This window comes from Peromyscus maniculatus, chromosome 3 (genome assembly GCF_049852395.1).
Source record: "Peromyscus maniculatus bairdii isolate BWxNUB_F1_BW_parent chromosome 3, HU_Pman_BW_mat_3.1, whole genome shotgun sequence".
Lineage (NCBI taxonomy): Eukaryota > Metazoa > Chordata > Mammalia > Rodentia > Cricetidae > Peromyscus > Peromyscus maniculatus.
The window spans coordinates 130,144,377-130,169,791 of record NC_134854.1 but is presented as its reverse complement, the minus strand read 5'-3'; the positions used below and the strand labels follow the sequence as shown (position 1 = coordinate 130,169,791).

The 25,415-nt window shown below is 39.3% G+C and overlaps 1 pseudogene; it reads right to left on the bottom strand.

The window, feature by feature from the left end:
- Window positions 1–24,493: 24,493 nt before the first annotated feature.
- Window positions 24,494–25,088, bottom strand: LOC102920798 (ATP synthase subunit s, mitochondrial pseudogene; annotated as a pseudogene).
- Window positions 25,089–25,415: the final 327 nt, after the last annotated feature.

Genomic DNA, 25,415 nt, shown 5'->3' with positions numbered 1-25,415 from the left:
TAGGAGCTATTCAGAGGGCTGTAAGGATTTCTTTATACTTTTAGTACCGAGGAGTTCTGTTTCTTCACTGATAAGGCAGGAATTGGGAAGTAGAGAGATTGTGAAAAGTTTACACAAAGCAAGTTTTATTATAATTGATAATTGTATAAATTAAATAGGAAGAGTGTTGCACTAATTCTGCATTTGTGCTCCTGAACATTTCTTTGCTTTAAACAACACACTTTTAAATCCTTAGTATTGTATCTTATTGTGGCCAGGCATTCTTCCTGGTGAAGCTGTAATAAAGCTTTTCGCCTCTATTCATTTGAATGTAAATTCATTCTGAGGCTTAGTGAATACATTGATTTTATGTTTGATGGAGATTAATGGTTTAACAAAATGATAATATGGATTGCTGTCTCTAATTTCTACATTATTATTGGATTTAACTGCCTTTTTAACCCACACAGAGTCTTTAAATATTTTCTTTTTGTTGTTGCAGACAATGTTAAATAAAAACATATAATGATAATGACAAACCAGGCACGTTAAGAAAACAAAATTCAGATTGTGGGAGAAGACTAGAGCCGACTGCGAAGCACCTATACAGTCTTTCACATGCTGACTGGTTGCATTTGTTACTTTTCTGTACTGTGATAACACACCAGGAACAAAAGCAGCATATGAAAGAGTTAATTTCAGCTTAGGGATCCAGATGGACAAGAGTCTGTCATGGTGGGCAGGTCTGGTGGCGGAAGCAGGAAGCTGAGGGACCACATCTTCAACCTCAGATGTGAAGCAGAGAACTGGAAATGGAATGGGGCTCTCAAAGTCTTCCCTCAGTGACATACGTCCTCAAACAAGGCGAAACCACCTCCCCAAACAGTGCCACCAACTAGTACTGTTCAAATACATGAGCCTACAGGTGTCATTGTCATCAAAAACCACCATATTGGCAGAATTTAGATGAATATAAATGGACTAACTGAAGTTATAAGAGATAGTTGGGAACAAGCATAAGCTTTGTTTACTCAATTGTTCTTTCCTCATAAAATGTTTTTTTTTCCAAAGGAAATATGGTCATATGGACGCATGTACAAAAGCAAGTGTTAAGATCTTTACAGATTTTCTTTATGTAATTACATATAATTATATTCTCTCTTCCCTTATTTTTAACCCCCAAATTTATTTAATATATTATAGCTGAATTTCTAATAATAAAATATCACCACAATATATAGATTAGTTTGAACCTTCCTAGTTATTATTTCTTCAAATATTGTACCTCAACAATGCTCTGTAAATATTTTCCTAAATTTTTTTCGTCTCCCTCCTTCCCCTACTTTAAAAAACATTATGTGGATGGGTGTTTTTTTTTTTTTTTTGAATTTATGTCTCCGTACCACTTTCATGTCTGCCTGGTGCCCATGGAGGCCAGAAGAAGGCATTGGATTCTATGAAACTGGAATTAGATGATTGTGAGCTGCCATGTGGTTGCTGGGAATCAAACTGGGGTCCTTTGAAAGAGCATCTGGTGCTCTTAACCTCTGGGGTATCTCTCCAGCCTCCCTGCTTTAGTATTTTTTGAGTGCTGACCCTGATGTTTACTGAGTATATGATTTTGGGTTCAATGTGAAGGTTTCAGTAACTTTAGTTATAAAAGTTGGAAGTATCAAGATCACTGGGATGGGCTTGCTATGAGGGTTGATTTAGGTATCTTATATCGAGGAGGCTATGGGAGGTGACCTATATATTCGAATTTCTCTTCCCATATCTATGGGCTTTTCTTTATTCAATATGGAAGTGTAATCAACCCCTTCTATCATTTACTCCCTGAACTGGAGAGATAGCAATCTACAAATGGTTTCCTTGTATGTAGTTTAGCTCCTGTATGCCTGTTCCTCAGACTATAAGTAGAGTGGTTATTCTGTGGCTTATGTCACATGCACAGTGATGACACCACCAAAGGCACGTTCAAGTCTTCTAGTCTATCTTATTCCTTCCTGTCCAGTTTCATTTTATGCATTTCTTTCCTGTTCCATGTTTTTTTTTTCTTCTTCCTACCGAGGTTCCCATAGCCCACTTTCCCCCTTGACAACCTGTTATGGATTGACTTGGGTTCCCCTTCCCGCCACCAAATATGTTGATGTTCTAACATTCAGTGTCTGTGAATATTGTCTTATTTGGAAATTATGGTCTTTTCAGATGATAATTTAAGATGGAATCATTAGGATGGGCCCTAACCCAACATGGCTGTGCCCTAAAGGACACATACACAGAGAAAGAGAGAGAGAGAGAGAGAGAGAGAGAGAGAGAGAGAGAGAGAGAGAGAGAGAGAGAGAGAGAGAGAGAGAGGAGAATGGCTCAGTAAAGTGAATTGACATATGTATCACCCCACTTTCTTATTTGTTGGAGTTAGAACACTTGAAATCTGCTCTTGGTGATTTTCAAAATTAGAATTCTTTTTCTTCAGATTGATATGCTGTGTACTTGGTAGACTGGAGTCACAGCCTTTAAAAGATGCAGCTTTAAGGATTCCTCAAAGTTAGCTTTAAGACATAGTCAAAATTATCTTTAAAAATCCTTTTATAATAGATCATTAACTATAGTACATGCAGTTTTATTGGTGGGTATACCATCTGGACACTGATTTTTAATGTATCCAAAAGTCAAGAATCTTAGGAAGGAGGCTTCCCAAATAAAGCCAGTGGATGAGAGAAAGCAGTCTCATTTTAAAGCCGGTCTTCCAGCCTGTGGAGGCGGCACGTGTAGCTGGTTCATATTATGCACCCACTCTCAGAGTGTAAACACAGAATGCTTGTATTTTATTTTATTTTTCACATTTATAGCTTCCAGCTCTGCTCTGAGGAACCTCAGCCTCCCACAGAGAACACAGTCACAGCTTGGTTGCATAACTTTTCAGGCCGTATTCTATTTCTTTAAATTTAGTCCTTTTCATTTAAAGACCTCACTCTCTAGTTTACAGCTTTCCAGCCATAAGAGTTCTACCTATGAGCGCCAGTGAAAGGGTGGTGCCCCAGCAGTCTACCGACAACTGACTCTGTCTCTGACACATTCACGTCTTCTAGAAAATGAAGGTCCTTCTAGGACTTGGCCACATTCTCTGGCTGGATCATATCATATTCTTTTTGCCATATGCTGTGAAGACCTTGTTTCATTTGTGTTCTCTGCATACCTTTTGGACTTGCAGGCAAGAAAAGGATCTGTTTTCACACTTATTAAGAACTGTTTCCTTGAGATGTAAACAAGATGGCTTGTTTCTATCTAGAAGTCATGTTAGATCTATGAAATGTTTATTTCCTCTACACAAATAATAATAATGGACCAGTAAACATATTGGCTAGTCCACCAAGGGTTAGAAAGTATGACTTTTATTTATTTTTAGTGTGTGTGTGTGTGTATGTGCAAGTGCATGTATTTGTATGTGTTTGGATCTATCTATCTATCTATCTATCTATCTATCTATCTATCTGTCTGTCTGTCTGTCTGTCTGTCTGTCTGTCTGTCTGTCTGTCTGTCTGTCTATCTATCTATCTATCTATGGAGGATTACCTTGGGCCTCTTTCTTCTGGTGCTGTCCACCTTGTTTTGAAACTGCTCTGAAGCTCACCAAGAAGGCCAGTGAGCTCCAGAGAGCTGCCCACCTCTGCCTTCCCAGCACTGAGATTACAAGTGTGCACCACCACACCCGGCTTTTTTTTTTAAAGTGAGTTCTAGGAATCAGACTTAGTTCTTTATACTTGCAAGACAAGCATTTTGCTTACAGAACTCCCTCTCCAATCCCCCTCATTATTATTTTCATGTTTTGTGAAATATGTGGTATATGTGTGTGAATGGTATGCATGTGTTTGTGTATGTGTGGATGCACATGTGTGACAGGGTGCCATGTGGAGGCCAGAGGCCTATGTCTGGAGTCATCCTTAATTGCTCTTCCACCTCATTCATTGAGGCAGGGCCTCTTAGTCACACTTGGAGCTTGCTTAATGGCTGGTCTTGCCAGCCAACTTGTTCTGAGGATCCCATTTCTGCCTCCTGAAGCTGGAATTACAGGTGGGCTATTACATTCACCTGGCATTTCCATGGGTACCAGGAGAATCTGAACTCTACTCCTCACACTTGCGAGCAAGTAATTAACCATGCTGTATTTCCCCAGATCCACTGCCATTCTTATTTTTAGCCTTTTGTCTTTTTACTTTTGACCAAAAGCCTCTTCTCCCTACCCCTGACCATTGCTGTAATCCATCGTATACCTTAGATTTATACTGACTCACAAGCCCTATAAAATTCATCTTCTTTGTGCATACAGTTCCATGATTTTTAGGATCTTTGTCAGGTTGTACAATCATCACAACTATTTGATTTTCATCACCCCATAGAAACCTTGTGCCATTGGTGGGCATACTCCATGGCTTCCTTTCCTCAGCCACTGGAAACTGGCCATCTACTTCCTATCTCTGTGGATTTGTTTATTGTAGACACCTCATGGGAATTTCCTGAGCTTTTGTGTCTAATTTCTTTTCATTTAGTTTAATGTTTTCGGAGTTCACCTGTGTAGTTGTGGGTTGTCTAGATGCCTTTGAGTGGAGTAAGAGTCATCTGAATGGAAATCTCATTGCATTTATCCATGTGTCAGCTGATGGACTGTTGTCCTGTTTCCACTTTCTATTGTGAGTAGTACTATGCATGTTAGTGCTTAGCTTTTTTGTGCAGTTGTATGCTTTCAATTGTCTTATGTATGTACTTAGGAACAGAATTGCTGGCTCATATGGAACTTGATGTTTACCTTTTTGAGGAACAGCCAAACTGTGTTTTGAAATGATAGCATCATTTTACATCTCCACTAGCGGTAGATGAGTCTTCTGCTTTTTTGTTTTTTTGACGTTTCTCTGTGTAGCCTTGGCTGTCCTGAAACTTGCTCTGTAGAACAGGCTAGCCTTGAACTCACAGAGATCTATCCACTGCTGCCTCCTGAGTCCTGGGATTAAAGGTGTGCACCACCACCTAGCTGAGTGTCTGAGTTTTTCATATATCTTTTTTAACATTTGCTATTTTTTTTCTTCTTTTTGAACATGACCATCTCAGTGACTGTGAAGTGGTATCTCTTTGCATCTCTAATGAATGCTGATACACGTCTTCATTTTTCTGCTGCTTTGAAGAAATGCCTATTCTAATCTTTTGCTTGTTTTGAAAATTGGGTTGTCTTTTCATTATAGGTTCATAGGAGATATCTATTCTTTTTGTTGTGGAGCATGATATTGCACATTATGGTAAATTAATACAAGTATACAAGTAATCAAACTCAAATATGACAATTGAATCTGGGTAATAAGCACCTTCATTTCTTCAGTAATACTTGTGTGTGGGGAACTGAATTCCATTCTTATGGTGATATTTTATTTGTACTGAAATGTGATTTTATTTTTATGTTAAATAAATAAAGTTGCCTAGGTGTCAGAGCTAATAGCAAGCCATAGCAGAAGCCAGGCGGTGGTGGTGCACACCTTTAATCCCGATCACATGATAGGCAGATCTCTGTGTGTTCAAGGATACAGCCAGCATGGAGACACACGCCTTTAATCTCAATACCAACCATAGAGACCTAGAGGTCTGTATAGACAGGCAGTGATGAGGCAGTCATGTGGTTGGGTTTACAACCAATAAGAAGGACAGCAGCGGCAGGAAGGGTAAGAAGGTGGTCTTAAGTCTCAGCTCTTAGCTACTGCTTTGACCTTTTGGGCTTTTAACTCTGCATTTGGCGCTGTGTTTCTTATTTAATAAGACTGTTACATCTACACATTCTAGTCATTATGAAATAGATACTAGATTTTTAAAGCCAATTGTTACATTGCTGTGGCAAAGAATAATTAGGAAGAATTCACCATCTGTGTGTTCTGAGCCCTTTACTAAACTTTCCATTCCTCTTTCCCTATGCCATTCACAGTCTGAGGTGGCCACTATTACATTGCACTCATTCTTTATCCACGAGACTAAATCCTTATTGACTATATTATTTGCAAGTATTTTCTCTGGCGAGTTGTCTTTAAAAAAAAAAAAAAAAAGACCTTCTCCATGATGCCTTTTGATGCACTTAGCCTTAAATTTTGACCATGCATAGATTACTTTTTCCTGTTTTTTTAGAGCTGGGGTTGAACTCGAGGTCTTGTGCAGGCAAGATAAGTACTTGTCACTGGCCTGTCTTCTCAGACCCGTCCTCTGTATTCTTGAGCTTTTGATTATAAGAGAAAAAGTTCTTTTTTTTTCATTCTGAAGCAGGATCTAATCAAGGATTATCTGTTGCCTTTCACTATATCAAGATAACTGTGTGACCTAGGCTTGAGAGTAGTAGTGTATGAGATACAGAAGGTCCTCCTCAGATGGTTGTGTCCTCTATTTTTTGTTCTCTTCCACCAGCAACATTTCTCTAGATTTGTTTTCTTTTTGAGACAGGGTCTCACTATACAGCTCTGGATGCCCTAGAACTCACTCTGTAGACCAGGCTGGCATCAAACTCATAGAGATCTGCTTGCTCTGCCTTCCAAGTGTTAGGATTAAAGGCGTGTGTCACCATGACTGGCTTTTCTCTAGATTTCTTATTTGGACTCTTTTAAAAAAATATTTTACAATTAAACAAATAACCTTATAAAGTTTTTTTTAGTGTTCTTTTTCTTATAATTTTCTTTGCTCTTTAGAATTTCATATATGTATACGGTAAAGTATGACCACATCCATTCCTTTTCTAACCACTCTCAACACGTCTCTTTTCCAACTTCATGTCCTTAAAAATTTATTTTGATAAACCACTAAGTTTCGTACATGCATGGGTGTGGTTATATCCACTGGAGCATGGGAAGCACCCCAGTGGCCACAATCTCAAGAAGAAGGATTCTTCTTCCCCAGTATCCATCAGCTACCAATAATTCCTCAGTAATGGATGGGGTCTGGAAAGAACCCCTGTCATCTATGTCAGAATTTTGGCTGGTTTGATCTTTTGTGGGCCTTATGCAGATAACCACAGCTTATGTGAGTTCATGAGTTCAAGAGCCATGTCATGTCCAGAATGCTGAATCATATCCTATGCTTACTCATCTTCCAGCTCTTAACATTCTTTCTACCCCCTCTTCTGCAACATTCTCTGAAACTTTGTGTGTGTGTGTGTGTGTGTGTGTGTGTGTGTGTGTGTGTGTATGTGAAGATGTCCCATTTAAGGTTGAACACTCAGTCTCTCATTCTTAGCAATGAAGTCACTGGAATCATATGACTATGTTACATATATTGGAAAAATCAATCTTATTCCTAGCCCTGTAAATACTAACTGCCATTCCCCATTCTTCTGAATTCTTCCAGAAAATTCTCTGAAAATATATGTGTAGAGATAAACACACACATCCCCTGGATTTCCTCATCTACCTGGTACCATAGCATTTATTCTTTGTGACTGGCTTCTCCACTTTCCAGTATGTCTTGGAGGTGGTTGTGCATCAGCACATACAGTGCTACCCAATTCTTTGTGGTTCTATAGTATTTTGTTGTGTGGACATTTAATTATTGAGGAACATGCAGGCTGGTTCAATTCTATTACCTATTTAAAGCACATATCCGACCACTCCAAGAGCCTTGGCCTTTTTATTTTTCCATTTTGAACTGACAGAATAAAAGGGGTAAGAGCATTGAGATAATTTTCTTCACACGCCTGGCTTTTAATGAGCTATTTTAGGTTGTCATGACTTTCAGATAATGCTTGAGTGTAATACTAATCAACTTAATCTTCCAAGTGAAGGCTGATGATTCACTCATTATTGAAATAGAAATGTCTGACTTAGTCATGCAGGGTTGAATTAGAGCAATTTTAGCCCAAACTGTCTCTGATAAAGGAGTCAAATTTTGTTTGTTTTAAAAAATTTACCAGTTCTATGTATAGCAATACTTTTGTAGTATGTAGCACAAACATATAAATAAAATTGAAAAGTGCATATAAAGTATAAATCCTCGATAGTTAGTATAGAGCAGTGATTCTTAAACTGTAGTCTGCCTTGACCACTTCTTGCCGCTTCTCTTCCCCATTGCTCCTTCTTCCCCCCTCTCCTCTTCTTCCTTCCTTCTTTTCATCCTCTTCCCCCCTCCTCTTGTCCCCTGTCCTGTCCTCTTTTTCCCTCTGAGACACAGTCTCACCCTGTGCATCAGTCTGGCCTCATACTTGAACATCTTTCTGTTTACAGCCTCTCAAATGCTGGGATCCGGTATGTGCCACCACATCAAGCTAAGATTTACAACTGCCAGTGTGAAAATCAACTTACGTTTTTGTTTATCGACTTATCTAATCTCAGTCGGATCTATGGCAGTGCTACTTTTAGAAGAAAATGTATATCTAAGCAGTTTTTGAAGTCTGCTTTAATAAAACTTCTGGTGGAGAAGTCAGTTTCACAGAAGTATTGGGGATGTCTATTGAAGATGAGATTTAAAAACAAACTTTAGCAAACTAAAGATATCATTTAAAAATATTTGCTTTATATTAAGCAAGTTGTCCTGTATTTTCAAAGCTTAAGTTTTCAGTAGTAGTTAATTCTAACAATTGAGCCTTTAAAATTATAGCTAAATTTCAATGACCAAAAAAATAGTTTTATATAAGATCTGTGAATTTTTTCTTCATGAATCACCTTTAAACTGTAAATAAAATTAGAAAATATTATCAAATTATTAAGAAAGTTGGTGTAATACGAAGATAATCACCCAGGGCTGAATAAGTAGCTCAGTGACAGAGAACTTGATTAGCATGTTCAAAACTCTGGACACCATCTCCCACAATGTAAAACCCAAACCAAATAAAAATAAAAACAAAGCAACAACAATAATAACAACAAAAACTAACCAATGACCCAAAACAACAACCAAAAAAAACAACAACCCAAAAACCAATCAAACCACAACATAAAAAATGTCTATAACCTATTTTTCTGACCATTACTGATGAAATATGGAACATGTCACAGTGCTCTCCTAAACTTTCAAAGTTTTATTTCTTTTCTTTCTTTCTTCTTCTTCTTCTTCTTCTTCTTCTTCTTCTTCTTCTTCTTCTTCTTCTTCTTCTTCTTCTTCTTCTTCTTCTTCTTTTGTTTTTTTGAGTCAGGGTTTCTCTGTGTAGCTTTGACTGTCTTGGAACTAGCTCTGTAGACCAGGCTGGCAGCAAACTCACCCACCTCTGCCTCCAGAGTGCTGGGATTAATGGTATGTGCCACCACTGCCCGGCTCGAGCTTCTTTTCCCTTTTAATTTCATCTGATATTGAATCAGACATGGCAGCCCTTTGCATGGAAATTTCTTAAATTTAAAGCATGCCAAATATCAAGGTAGGTAAACAGTTTTGGATATTTAATGTATATTTTTTTAAATAATTAGAGGCCAGTGGCCATATCTCTGCAATCGCAGCACGGGGGAGATGAAGCAGGAGGGTCAGGAGTTCAAGGTTACCCTCCATTAAATAGCAGTTCCAGGAAAATTGGGCCTGTCTCAGAACAAACAAACAAACAAACAAACAAACAATATGGTATCAAAACAAAACTTTCACTTTATAATTCAAGCATACTACAGAGGTTTTCTTTTTTTTTGGTTTTTTGAGACAGGGTTTCCCTGTGTAGCTTTGTGCCTTTCCTGGAACTCACTTGGTAGCCCAGGCTGGCCTCAAACTCACAGAGATCCGCCTGGCTCTGCCTCCCAAGTGCTGGGATTAAAGGTGTGCGCCACCACTGCCCGGCCAGAGGTTTTCTTTTGATTACCTTTTTAGTTTAGTTCACATAAATTGATGATATGGTATCATGATGAGGAGTAACTTGCCTATTAGTAGCTTAAACCTTTTCCTGGGTCCTTGAAAATACACTTGTCCTAAAATGGTAGACTCACAGAGAAAACTCATTCTATGGCTTCAGTGGCTTAATTTTTTTTTATTTCTTTTGGTTGTTGTTGTAGTTGTTTTGTTTTATTAGTTTTTCCAGACAGGGTTTCTCTGTGTAGCCTTGGCTGTCCTGGAATTGGCCCTGTAGATCAGGCTGGCCTTGAACTCATGCCTGCCTCTACCTCCCAAGTGCTGGGATTAAAGGTCTGGACAGTGACCTATATGTTAACAGAGAAACTCTAATACTGTTACTAGTTTTCCTCTTGCACTCTGATTCTTACAGAGTATGGTCAATGAGGAAGCAGAACACAGGCATGTGTGTAGGAAACTATTCTTTCTTATGCTGATACTATTGAGCTCATCTGGATATAAACAATGGAATTTTTTTTTAAACAAACATTCTTTTTTTTAGGTGTATGTACTTCTTACTTTAACAAAATGCCTGCACTTTGGCATGCTCATATTTTTTCTTTGTATTTTAATTTTTTTTTCGAGACAGGGTTTCTCTGTGTAGCTTTGTGCCTTTCCTAGAACTCACTCTGTAGCCCAGGCTGGCCTTGAACTCACAGAGATCTGCCTGCCTCTGCCTGCTGAGTGCTGAGATTAAAGGCATGTGCCACCACCACCTGGCTATATTTTAATGTTTTAAAAATTAAGACTACATCATTTTCCTTCTTCCCTTTTTCCCCCTAATCCCTCATACTATCCTCCTTGCTTCCTCTCAAAATCATGGCCTCTTTCTTGTTATTATTACATATAGTGTGTGTGTGTGTGTGTGTGTGTGTGTGTGTGTGTGTGTGTGTGTAGTCTTTTTTGTCAGACTTTCTTTTTGGGACCACTAGTCCCCAAATAATGACACAGAGACTTATTATTAATTAAGAAGGTTAGCCTTAGCTTAGACTTGTCCCCAACTAGCTCTTATAACTTAAATTAGTCCATTTATATTAATCTACATTCTTCCACATTGGCTTGTTACTTATCCTCCATAACCTGCATCTGACTTCTGCAGTGTTTTGCTAGTATCCCCCATGTGCTTAGATTCTAACCCTGAGTTCCTCTCTCTCCTCTGAGGTCCTACCTAGTCTCTCCTGCCTAGCTATTGGCCATTCAGCTCCTTATTAAACCAATCAGAAGGCCCCTTAGGTAGAGACACATCTTTACAGTGTACAAAAAGATTACCCACAATGTGTGTGTGTGTGTGTGGTGTGTGTGTGTGTGTATGTGTGTGTTTGCCTAAATATATAAATACAACCTGCTTAGTCTGCTTTCTATGACTTGTATGTTTATAATTTCAGGGTTGATCATTTGAAACTGGATAATCAATGAGGGGGCTCATTCCTGTCGAGGACTATTTGCTCTCAGCATTGCTTAGTTGCTTACAGGTCTTGTCTATGGGTAGGGTCCCTAATGTTTTCCCCTTCCATGTTAGCATGTCTATTGGTATTGTACTTGTTCAAGTGTTGTTTAGGCAGTAATATTGTTGAGGTGTGGGTACAGCTTCCCTGTTGTTTCTAGGAGGCACATTCTTACAGCAGATTTTCTGGTCTTCTGGCTCTTAAAATCTTTCCAGCACCCTTTCCATGATGTTCCATGAGCCTTAGGTATAGAAATTGTGTTGTAGATGTATCACTTAGGGCCAGGAAGCCCACTTTTTCTCTGATTTTTGACTGGTTGTGGACTTTTGTGATAGTCTCTGTTGCAAAGAGTTGTTCTTTGATGAGTGGTAAGATATACACTTATCTGAGGGTATAATATGTATAAATATTTAGAATGTATTTAGGAATGATGCTGGTTCAGTAAAGTGGCAGTAGTAGGGTCTCTGTCCTCTCTAGCCCTAGGTTGTTGGCTTGGTTTCCAGTACCAGCTATGATTTCCCTCATATTGAATAGACTTAAATCCAATTAGGGTGCTATGAGTGCCACTCCTGCACCCTTGGGCTATCTTTCTAACCTGGTTGTCATTGTGGTTCATAGGAGTTACAGCTGGTTAGGACTGTGGGTTGCTCTCCTTCCGTAGCAGCTAGCAGTCAGGACAGGAACTCAAAGCAGGAACCTGCCTGCAGAAACTCAAGCACAGGCCGTGGAGGAGTACTGCTTTCTGGCTTGTTCCTTGTTTTTACTTGTTCTGCTCTCCTATACACCTCAGGACCAACTTCCCAGGGATGCGGCCACCTATAGTAGGCTGAGCTCTTCCATATCAATCATCAATCAAGGAAATGTCCATAGACTTGCCCATAGGTCAATCTGATTGAGACAATTCCTCAACTGAGGATTCCTCTTCCCTGATAACTACAGATTGTGTCAGATTGACAAACAAACAAACAAACAAACAAACAAACAAAAAACCCTAACCAGCACACAGCTAAAAACAAACAAGCAAACCATGGCACATGTGTCAGATGTCTCTCTACAATTTCTGTCTTCCACAACCCAACAAATGAAACTATTCCTGTATATGCATAATATACAGATGTAGATAATATGTAGATGCATAACAACGTCATCTGACTTACTGTTCAAAGTTGCCCTTTGTCCCAGTCAGGGTTTCTGTTGCTTAGCCAAAACACCATAACAAAAAAGCAAGTTGGAGAGGAAAGGGTTTCTTTGGCTTACACTTCCACATTGCTGTTCATCACTGAAGGAAATCCGGGCAGGAACTCAAACAGGGTAGTATCTTGGAGGCAGGAGCTGATATAGAGGCCGTTGAGGGGTGCTGTTTACTGGCTTGTTTCCCCTGGCTTGCTCAGTCTGCTTTCTTATAAAACCCAGGACCACCAGCCCAGGGATGACAGCACTAACAGTGGGCTTGGCCCTCCCCCATTGATAACTAATTGAGAAAATGTGTTATAGGTGACTCTCATGTAGGCATTTCCTCAAATGAGGCTCCCTCCTCTCTGACTATTCTAGCTTATGTCAAGTTGACACACAAAACCAGCCAGTATACCCTTCATGTTAATTTCAACCTGATGTCTCCAAGGTGGGAAGTTTATAGCAGGCAAAGTGGATGCTGAAGAGGAAGAAGCTATTGAACTTTGGCACAGAAGTGTAGGCCAAATAAACTCTTTGCTCCCTAAGTTGCTTTTGATCATGGTTTATTCCAGCAATAGAATGAAAACTAGGAGAGCGTGTCTGATGGGCTGATGTCCATCCACCAGTGTTGGGAAGGTATTTGTCATTATGTTTATGAGCTCTGGCTATGCTGAGTCTTTCAAAAATGAGTTTAGTTACTAATACTGAGGTTTGGGATCATCTGGTCTGACATATTTTGACAGATGCAGGATGGGATATTTTAACCTAGGTTCTATGATCAAATGAAAATCCCTAGGGATCAGGTTGTACCACCCAGAATAGTGAAGGCATCTCCTTTCCTTTCTCCTTTCTTCCATCTTTCTGCCTATTTCCATTTTTTAAACTTGTTATGAACAATACAGCTAAGATCATTCTGTGTTGGTCTTAGTGCAAGCACATGTTTTTTTTTTTCTTTCATCTAAGAATGAAGTAACTGGATCATATGTCAAATTTGATATATAAATTACTTTCTAAGGTAGCCACACCATTTCCTGTACTCATTGCCTTGAGTTTGGGTAATTATTAGAAGGTTAGCTGTACATTGCTTGCTTTGTGTTTAGTAAGAAACAGAACCATTAACAGCCAACACTGCAATGCCATGTCTAAGTTTTCCTTCTGGACCAAAGGGTCAGGGAGTGCAGTTAGCGCTATTCTCCTCTGTCAGCTTTTTCTAGCTACTGCTCTTCTAGGAACATCCAACTTGAAGTGGGACATGGCCCACTTCCAGGGGCAGCCCTGTATCCAGTGACTGACTGATATGGACCTGACCATGTCCAGTCTTCTCACCCAAACACAGCAGGGCTAGAACATTAACCGTCTGACTTCAGAGCTCTCTGGGAGTAGTCTAAGGCTTTTGTTGGAATTGCATGCATTGAAGTCCAGCCCTTGCTTTTTTTTTCTCTCCTCTCTCAGAAGAGGGGTTGATTTCCAGAGCATTTCCCAATGGGCCTCTTTTAAAATTTATTACATATTTTTTAGTGTGTATGTATTTGGGTGTGCTCATGCCACAGTGGGTGTGTGGAGGCAGAGGGCAACCTGTAGGAGTTGGATCTCTAGTTCTGCCATGTGGGTATCAGGGATTGAAATCAGGTGGTCAAGGTTGGTAGTAGGTGCCTTTATACTTGCTGAGTCATATCACTGCCCCCTTAATAATTAGTGTTTTGTGCATTATTGTTCATCTTCAAGGAAGCTAATCCTAAAGGCTATTGAGATAGATGAATTGCTATCTTCTAGGCATTACAAATTACATTTACACTTGCTTTATTAAGTACATCACTTTATTGGCAAGGATCTGAATTTTATTGCTGTCTGAAGCCAAAATCCAGTCTGTCAAGAGATCAGCGTTTGTTGTCTCAGTATCTACCAAGAGATGGCAGTGAAACTCAAGTTAAACTGCATCTATTTCTAGGGTACAACTTTAATCATCGCAGAAATTCCCAGTGCTTTGTTACTGTGAACAGTGTCTTTGTTGAACTGTCCTATGCCAAACAGCAAAGGATGTGAGGTGACAAACTTCAGAGAATTTTGAAGCAATACTTTTATGGGTCATTTTTGGGCATCAAGCTGAGGGCTACCATTGAGCTAAATCCCCAACCATTAGGATGTGGCTTTATTTTTTCATTTAATACTTAACTTGGCATTAGAGAAGCATCTAAATAAAGTGGATTTATTTTAAATTGACTTTTTACTTGTTGTGAAGCTGGAACTAGAATCTAGTGCCACATGCATGCCAAATATCCACTGTGCCACTGACCAACACCACCTACTCCTACAGTAAACTTTAAAAATATCAGCAAAAGATGCCTTATAACAGAGAATGCCCAGTATTCAGAGGTTGAGGCAGGAGGATTGCCTCAAGCTCAAGACCAGCCATACAAAATGGTGTCCTGTCCCAAATAAAAAACAAACACAAATATAACAAGATGAAAAGCCCCAAATCACACAGTGTTACACTGGTGTTTATCCAGCTCTACCTTTTTTCTGTGGCTGGAAACATGTGGTGCATAAGACTTGAAGTGGTTGGACCAAGGTCTCCAGGGACAGAGGGCTGACCTCTGGTTGCAAGCTTCTTTCTCTGTTCTGTGCCCCTCTTTCTCTAAACTTGGGACTCTGGTCAGGCACAGGTTTTCAGGTAGTTACACACTTTCATTCATAGTGAAAAACACCATTGACGTCCTCCTAGGATGTGACTGGTGACGGGTGTGGCATTGTCAGGCCAGCTGACCGTGATATTCCAGTGACTCTGAATTTGGTGTCATCTAGAACTATTCTTTTGATTTCTGCATGTCTAATCATTTCTAATCCATTATTGTTAAGGTTTCTGGCATAAGCAACTACTCAGATTTAAAAATATTCTACCTTGACCACTCAAATTGTGCAGCTGGAGCTGGTTAACTAGTTCTCTTTTGCATGCTTTAGGTTCACCTTATGGTTGCCCAAACTCTTCTGGGTGAAATACTATTGTTTAGTATACAAAACTCACAGAGAAGTCTGTATTAGAATGAAAATAACCACCCACCTACTTCATCTTTGGAGATATCAATATTAATTTACCTGACATTTTTTTCTTGGCCAAACAAGCAGATATCCTAGTTCCAGATCTCATTGATGCTTGACAGCAGTTAACTTTAGGGAACAGCCCACATTCTGAGGTCATTTGTTGAAAACTGAGGGAGAGTCCAGTTCATGAAAAATTATTATTGTTCTGTAGATGCTTGTGTATGATATGGCATGTGCATGTGTGTGTGTGTGATGTACATGTGGAGGTTAGAGGGCAACTTGTGTTTTTTTTCTTTCACCTTTATGTAGATTATGAAGATCCAACTCATATATCAAGAACTTCACCAGCTGAGTCATCTTGCTGGTCCTCACATTTGTTTTTTTAATCATGTTGTCTCCATAGATTAAAATTAGCATGTACTTAATTCCCTCTGTCTCTATAAATGTGGACTCATGGTAATATCCTACAGAATTTGAAGGTATAATTATAAAAACCTTGTTTATTAGATGGTTTAAGTCTCCTATTTCTTTGTTACTGTGCATTAGATATGTGTGTAAAAGTGAGGAAGAAGGTAGGGGAGGGGAGGGAAGACAAAGAAAAGGAAAAGTGGGAAAAATAGAGATGGAAGAAAGAGGTGTTTTCTGTCTTTCCCCTTCATCTTTTCTTCCTAATCCCTACTTGGGGCAACTCAATCACCAGCCGTCAATTGTGTTTCAGCAGTGTCTTAGGGTTATTATTGCTGTGCTGGAACACCATTACCAAAGAAACTTGGTGAGGAGAGGGTTTATTTGGCTTATACTTCCACAGCACTGTTCATTACTAAAGGAAGTCAGGACAGGAACTTAAGTAGGACAGAGCCTGGAAGCTGATGCAGAGACCACAGAGGGTGTTGCTTCCTGGCTTGCTCATCGTGATTGATTAGCCTTTTTTTTTTTTTTTTTAAATAGAATCCAGAACTACTGGCCCAGGGATGGTACCACCCACCATGGACTGGGATCTCCCACATAAATCATTAGCTAAGAAAATGCCTTACAGTCCTGCCTATAGCCTGATCTTATGGTGGCATTTTCTTTATTGAGGTTTCCTCCTCTCAAATGACTTTAGTTTATGTCAAGTTGACATAAAACGATCCAACATAAGCAGTTAATTTTTCCCACACTGAGAGTCCTTTTAAGAAGACCCACGTATCATCAATGTAAAATCAGTGTATCTTTCCCAGTGGTCCAGCTACTCTCCCTGAGCACGGTGGGCTAGTTGGTTTTTGTCAACTTGATATAAACCTGGTCATATCCGGGAAGAGAAACCTCAATTAAAAAAATGCTTCCATCACATTGCCTGTAGGCAGATCTGTAGGGTATTTTCTTGATTAATGATTGACGTGAGAGGGCCCAGCCCACTGGTGGCAGTGTCATCCCTGGGCAGGGAGTCCTGGGAAGTATTAGAAAGCAAGCTGAGCAAGCCACGGGGAGCAAGCAATAAGCAGCCTTCTTCCATGGCTTCTGCTTCAATTCCTGCCTTGAGTTTTTACCTTGGCTTCCATTGATGATAAAACTGCACCCGTAAGCTAAAAAAACCTGCTTCTTCCCCATGCTGCTTCTGGCTGCGGTGTTTTATCACAGCAATAGAAAGAAAACTAAGACACATACGTAGGTAAATGCTCAAACGTTTTAAGCCTTGGATTCCTTATAGTCAAACCGTGGTTAAGAATACTCAAGGTGCTGATCACCTGTGAAGATGGGTATGGGACTTAGTACATAGCATTGCCTCTTCATCTTTAAAAACATCACTCTTTTAGATTATCACTGGCACAGAATGTCAATACCTAAGATCTGGTGGTATTATACATTCTACATTTTCTTGAATATCTCTCAAAGGAGGAACATTTAACCAGTTCAAACCCTCAAAGAAAGGAATGCATTTTCAGTGGAATTTGAAGTTATTTAAATGGGAAGATCGGGTGGAAGGCTGTTCTTACCTTCTTCGTGGCTTCTAGGAATTATTCCATAGAAGAAATTCATACTTGTTTTGTCTTTGGCAGATTTTTTGGTTTAGGGATATGTGAGTTCTTGATTGTTAGGAAAATTACTTTTCCATCCACTCTTTCTTTCCTTCACTTCTGGCCTTTGTGAAATCTCTGCTCTGTTAGTTTTACCAGCATCTTTGAACACCCAAATAATTAGAAATATGGCTCTTTTGTTAAGATTGTCTGATATTGGCATGCTATGTATGTACTAAACACTAATTATAATTTAGATTTAAGATTATATTTAGATTTAAATTAAATTTTTATTTCTGCATTCAAGTTTTGACAGTTTGGTGTAGTGAGTCTTTCTTTGTACTTTCAGCCAGCTCCCAAATAGTGACACAGAGACATTATTAATTATGAAAGCTTGGCCTTAGCTTAAGCTTATCTCGCTAGCCCTTATAACAAATTAACTCATTTATTTTAATCTACATTCTGTTGCTTGGCTTGTTACCTCATCTCTCTGTACTCCTCATGCTGCTGCTTCTGCATCTGGTTGGCGACTTTACCTTCTTCTTCCCAGAGTTCTCTTTATTTCTAGAAGTCCCACCTATACCTGCTGCCACTCAGCTTTTTATTACAGCAATCACAACAATATATCTTCACACAGTGTACAATGGTATGGAATGTTATGTTTCTGATACTTTGTAGATCTATATTGTAAGTTATGTGGCTAATAATATGTTGGTTAGTTAAGCACTCAGATTTCTGAAATGCAAGTCATTACTTCATTATTTAAAAGAAAAATATTTTATTTTGCTAATTAAAGTAAACTAGGGAGGTTTAAAATGTCTCTGTGTAACATTGTAATTTGGTGGATTGCTAGATAAGCTTATAGCAAGTGCATTGCACACAGAATCACTGTGAGAAAATAAATAATAGAATGTGTGAAGAAACATTTTAAAATTATAAGGTATTATTTATAGACATGCAAATAATGACTATTCCTGCCAAAAATTTGACAAACCAGATTTGTGGCCACTGTTGTAAATAACTAGATGAATTTTAAAGACGGAAGAAAAAAAATGTGGCTCATAGGTTTATGATCTCTGAACTAAAGGTTTTGTTTGAATCATCTTTAAGGAAATCTGCACTGATGGATGGAGAAGTAGCTCCGTCTTTGTGAAGTGCTGGTCATCCAGTTTGATCCCTGTAGCTCATACAAAGCAGCTGAGCATGGCTGAACAAGCTTGGAAACCTAGGAGGCAGTGAGAGGCAGATCCTTGGGGCTTGCTGAACACACAGCTTAACCTACTTAGCAAGCTCCAGGCCAATGAGAGATCCTGTCTCAACAAACAAGGTGAATGGTACCTGAGGTCACCCAAGAGAGGTTGACCTCTGATCTCCACATGCATTCACGTACACATCTAGGAATGTTTTGCACACACACACAAGTGCCCTTGCATATGCATTAACACACACACACACACACACACACACACACACACACACACACACACACACAGCATTTAAAGTGTATAAAGACACCAGCAAGAATTCTACAGTGGCAAAACTCTCATAGCTACTTACTGCTTTTCTCACTCATGTCAGACACATCAGCCATACTTGTGTCTGATATATTAACAGATGAGAGTTGGGGTCAGACTTGCTAGAAATTGTTGCTGTAACAATATGTGACATTCGGTAGTTAAACATTGCTTTTATAGTCTAGAAGAGTCTGGGCTCTCATCCTTTGACCTATCTCAGCATTTTTAATGAGTTCAGTTTCTGATGACATACTTTGCAAAACTGTACATTTTATCACTCAATTAATCAAACTTGATGCAAAGCTTAAAACTGGGGCATTTCTTCCATGTAAAATATTTTCCAGGTGGCTCAAGCACAACCAGGTTAGATGTTTACAGGTCACACCTACAGGAAATGAAATGTGGGTTTTTCTCTGGCTTTTTGCCTCTCAGGTTCTGTTGCTCAGAGTCATGGAAAGTTCCCATTGCTTGTGAGGTTTTTTGTGATGTGAACGCCTCCACTTTGTCAGTGATACTTGCTGGTGACAAAGGAGCTGGTACTGTGGAGGAGCCTGATGTCTGTGCCCTGGGTTTCGGAAGCTCTTTTGTTAAGACTTTGTTTCTTCTAGACTGCCTAATTAGCTCCAGGCTTTGGTCTGGGGACTGTGGAAGTCTATGTTTAACTGCCTTGGAAGCATCTCCAGAAAGATGCTGGCTCAGCCTAACTGGGGTGCATCTTGGCTGCCTTTGGGTGAGAACTTTATTTTTAAATGTACTCCCTATTTCAGATGATGGCTGAAGTTAGATTATAGTGAGCAGAGCTGTTTCATTCTTAGATACTCTTTCTTGTTTAGTTTGGGTCATAACTATTCTCTTTTGCCGCTACAAGAAGGGCATAAATGGTAGACTTCTCTGAAAAAATGTTATGTGTGTAATATAAAGATTATTTCCTATTTTTAGTTTTTTTGGACAGGGTCTTGCTATAATGGCCCAGGCTGGTATTAAAATCTTGATTTGCAGATGTGTGCCATCACCCCTGCTTTTCTATTTTTTGTGAAGGATCAACTCTATCTCCTTTTCTTTGGGGCCTTCTTTCACTCAATGATAGCAATAAATAAAACAAGATACAATAAGATTAACAATTCTATTGTGATCTGCATGCTGGGGAAGAGTTTATAAATATGTAGAAAATGGTACAGCTGAATCCACTTACAGTACATAACTCACTGTAATATAGGGCAGAATGAAATAAGGGCCAGAGAGGACTATTCATAATATGCTTTGAGTGCTCAAAGAATTTAATAAGGGGACCAGGGAATGCTTTCTCGAAAATGTGGAGTTTGAATTGGGCCTTTAAAGGAGGGGTTTTATAGACAAAGATTAGGCTGAGGTTACTTCCTGTCTGTGAAGAGGATGGGAAAAGACAGCAGTCATGAGAATGCCTGGTGGGTAGCTGGAACATGAATGGATCAGTGCTGATGAGTGGATGCTTCATGGGTGGGTTTGTTAGGAGATGAAGCCAGAGAGGCAAGTTGAGGCTGGATCAAAGAAAGGCCTGACTTTTCCCTTGAATTATTTTGAAATCATGTTCTTGGCTTTAGTGCAATACATTTCAGTAAAGCAGAATTCATTTGGAAAGACAGGTCACAATATTATTTGTCTTATTTAGTCATCTTTGGAAGAACTGATCAAATGAGGTTAGCTACCTGCAGGGACATTGGGAAGGATGACACCTGCCACAGCTGTGGTATCTTCATGTTTTGAAAGAAGCCCCTGACCTTCAGATGATCATCGGTTCATTTCTTTAACACTTGACTTTGCTTTTGTCTTCAGTTCTTGTCATACCACACGTCTTCACGTCTGCTAAAAACAAGAGATGTTAATAACTTCAGAAAGTTTAGAAACAAGGGAAAGAGCATACCCATGCACACAGCACTCCCTTCCATAGCTACTACCAAAAATTTTGACCCTCATTTAAAGATGGGGGTTTTGGTTGTTTTTAACCAATATTTTCCTCTTAAGTAACACTTTGATTTTCCTGGACAAATAAACTCCTCTCAGAACCCTGCTTGGGGTGGCTGTATGAATGTGAACCCACACACAGTCTGGTGTGGGTTTGTTTTACTTCACTTTTGGGGATTGGTTTAGGGTTGTAGTGTGTGTGTGTGTGTGTGTGTGTGTGTGTGTGTGTGTGTGTGTGTGTGTGTGTTTGGTAGGGCCAGGCAATTCAGACTTAACTTTATGGCTTAGGCTGGAACTTCTGGAAGAGTCATGTTTTTCTGCTGGGACTGCCCAGGAAACACAACCTAAGTATGAAGCTGTTGGTAGCCATCTTGCTACCACTTGAGTAAGAATGGATCCACCTAAGAGGAAGTAGAACCAGGAGACAGAGAGACAGCTTTCTCATGGCCTCTCTGGAGCATAGCCACAACAAAAGTTCGCCTTAATCACTGTTTGCACTGTGCAAACTGTGCATTGATGCATGTAGGTATGTATGCACATTTTGCTTTGTTCACTTTGCCTTGTCCTTCTGTCAATGATAACAGAACGTAGACATATACACACTTGAGTTATTTTAGGGGCTTGGAGCTTAGGAAGGAGACAGCTATTGGGCACAGGGGTGATCTAGGTGTTGGGGGATCACATTTGCTTTTTTTTTTTTTATAAATAACACTTTCTTATTTATTCATTGAAATATCAATCATTTTCTTGTGTTAAAGTCAACTGTCTCTCATCCCTTGGTGGTCTTTCTGGGCATGTGCTTTTCCTTGGTTGCCCAAAGGAAAGGGTAATTCTGGGAAGCCTCCAAGTCAGCAAGTCATTTTTTTTTTTTTTTTTTTTTTTTTGCATGGAGAATCAGCTCTACTAGGTTTCAGCTGTTTTGCTGGGATCACACCTGGACATTGATGTACTTTTTGTTATTTCAAAGATTTATTATTTTAATTATGTGTCTGTGTGGGCTTGTGTGTAGAAGTGTATGTGACCCCAGAGGCCAGAAGAGGGAGTCATACCCTTTAGCTAGAGTTACAGGTTGTTGTGAGCCACCTGATGTGGGTATTGAGAGCTATACTCAGTTCCTCTGTAAGAGCAATATGCATTCTTCACAGATGAGCCATCAGTACAGCCCCACGATATGCTTTTTCTTATAAAAAGTTTCTTGTGCACTTCAGTAATTGGAAATATGGCAAATTTGGGACATTTGGAAGAAAAATAGTAGACAGTATTATATGCTTACCCATTCATTATCTAAGAATATTTTAATTAATGAAATCCAGCTAAAGTGAGCATCAAGGGTGGCCTGCAAGGACATCGTGCAGATGCTTTATAAACACAAGTTTTGAACTGTGCTTTAGACAATGTGAATCTGATAGCTTTGTTCAGAACATTTCACCCAAGATCCAGAGAGTGCACATGTCTAAATTCATAGAGAATATTCTGAAAAAATCACATAACAGACCTATCATTTTATGTTGATAACTAAAGATAACAGTATCTTTTCAGTCTTATCAGCCAAGATTTAATTTTTGAGACAATTCTCACTCCATAGCCCACAGGCTTCCATCTGGAAATCCTCCATCCAGCTTCAGAAAGTTGCAATGCTATATCATATTTATTATATTGATGTTGTCAAAATATTAATAACTTTCCTTAATGTAACTATATATGATATGTGATTAATTTGAGCACGTTCAAGTCATTTTTAGAACAAAAAATGTAGAAATGGAATTGCGGATTCTTTTAGGACCGGGGCAGAGTTGCTCCTGTGCCCACAAGCTCCGTTCCTCCGGCCCCAGTTTGGCACAGGTGCTGTGGTGGAGGCAGTAGTGCGACTCTCGGGGAGAAATCTGCATGGGGCTCTGGTGATGTCTTCCGCTGCACGTCAGAAGGGGAAGAGATGGTGAATGCGAACAGATTGTCCAAGCTTGAACTCTGACGTCCTTCATGCTGCTGACGGTGGTGTTGCCCTCGCTGTCGGACTGTGACTGTAATCATGATCTCGGCAGGCATATCACAGCCCCAGTCATTTTGCAGATGGCTGACACCTAAGCTAACGAAAAATGTGCATAAACTGTGGGAGAACAGATTTCTGCCAACATTTCCGGAGCTAGCAGGACATGAGCTCATACCTAAGCTGTCTTAATTTCTGTGAATTTTTGACTAGTTAGTGAGTAAAAGACCAAAGCTAGGCATTTAAATAATAATAAAAAGGAAAGTTAACTTTATACATTGGAGCAGCTTTGCATTTTTAAAATGAATGCATCTTTCTTTCACGTACTTGTTCTCTTACCTAGCTCTGGATTTCAAACCAAACATTGCAATTCAAGTTCATCCCAGTTGGACAGCATGCCTCTCTTTCTCTGCCAGCTATTTGTTCTGCCATTATGAGAAAGTTCCATATCAAGGCAGCAAGGCAGACTGGTATCGTGGGATGGTCACTATACAGGGATGTTTGAGAATGATTCTAGCTGTGTCTTCATGCTCTGTGGACCTTAGTTACCCAACCTGTGAAATATTAAAAGTGGGTCATTGCAGTATTTTGCTATTTTGAACCATAACAGATAGTCAATGATGTAGTAGTTTAAATAACATGAGGGGTTTTTGTTGTTGTTAGTGTGACAGTTATTTTGGTCAGAAGTATAGCATCACTCAAACAAAATGAATGTATCATTAGGGTTATATTCCTTTTGCAAAACTTTTTGGGGAAATTACCATGTCTTCTCTAGTTTCTTTTTTTTAAATCCCCCTATGATGTTCTTTATTAGTGTTTTCTAGACATAAAATCTATTTTCATATTTATATTTTTATGTCCCTTGAGTTCATATAAGGTGGCATTCAAAATATTTGAGGGATAGCAAAATTAGCTTTTAATCAATATGCTAACATTTTCTGTTTGAAGCAGATGAGGAATAAGGATAGCCTGTTTTCCCAGGAAAATTAGCTGGGAATAGACAAGAACTTGTGTTCAGTTTTAACCAGCAGTAGCTCAAGCTTAAAAGTCGGATGAATTAACCAGCACTCCTTATTCTGAGAAAGGGTATTTTTAAAAAGTATGTATTATTAGGAACACAGCAACGCAGGAGCTTGAGCAATGCACGCAAATCCTGGGAAGCAATACAGAGTCCTTACCACTTACAACTGTACACAACCGACTCCATCACTGAATCTGTAACCGAGTTTTCAGCTTTTCATAATTGGGCATTTACAGCAACATGCTTCCGTGCCTTTAAAGATGTGAATTATTATAAGAAAGAATATTTGCATTGCAGCTTAAAGAACTCTATATCAATATAGCAATATCTACAATATATATGCCAATAAGGAATACATTAGAATTAAAATGCTATGTCATGTTTTTTTAAAATGATTCAATGTACATAATTTCTCACTTTCAACTAAGTAACTTTCGTGAGTCACTTTTGAATATTTATTCTCTACCTACCACCCACTCTCCATTTCTAAAACATCTCAGTTCTATTGGTGATTATGTAGTATTTGTAGCTATTTAGTATCAGCAATTTCAAGTGACCCTTTATACTGAAATCAGTGTATTTTACTTCAGGTTTAATTTTAGTTCTATAGAAGGCAGTGAGGTCTTTAAGACTTGGGCAAGATTTTCTTTATCTTTTACTCCAGGAAGATCACTTAAAAACAAACACTGGAGGTTCCTAAAATGTTACAAAATAATGATATAGTTGATAATTGCCAACAGGCAATTATTTCCATTTCCAATAGGCTTTTTCATAATTTTTCAAGTTGACTAAACCTCTGCAAACAGTTATCATCAATATAATGGCACTTGCATAGTGTTATTTTTTCCATGGTCTAGGCCCTCCCTGTGATCCAATCCAATGTCCATGATACAAGAATTGGTGGCACCAATTGCTTGAATCTTGTATCTGTCCACAGAGCCTACTGGGAGGTTGTTATAGTCCTGTCACCACTTCTGATGGCCACAATAGCATACTTTGGTCCTGCACCAAAGCAGCCACTCAGATGCTGCCCTGTCAGAGCCAACATTCCTGATGCATTCATAGTCTACTTTATTAAACAATGTTCAACCATTCCCAGAAGCATCTGGAGTCACGTGACCATGGGATTTTCTTTAAGCTACAGAGTTGCCTCAAAAATTTTCCAAGCACCATCATTTAATGGTGTGTGGTGTCTCTGGGTCTGGCTGGCCCCTTGCCCTCTCCTCTAGTGTTGTCTGAATCTTAGAAGGTCTTTTAATAAAAACCCAGAGCCAGATATGAGGGTGAAAGCTGAAAGATCAGAGAAACAGAACAGCCAGCCATTAGTTCTTACCTCTATGAAATCCTTAGCCTAAAGAGAGTGAGTCCCTATTTCCTCATGCCTTATATACCTTTCTCTGCCCTGCCATATTACTTCCTGGGATTAAAGATGTCTGTGCTTCCCAAGCAAAGGCATGAGATCTCAAGTGCTGGGATTAAAGGTGTGTGCCACTGCCTGGCTCT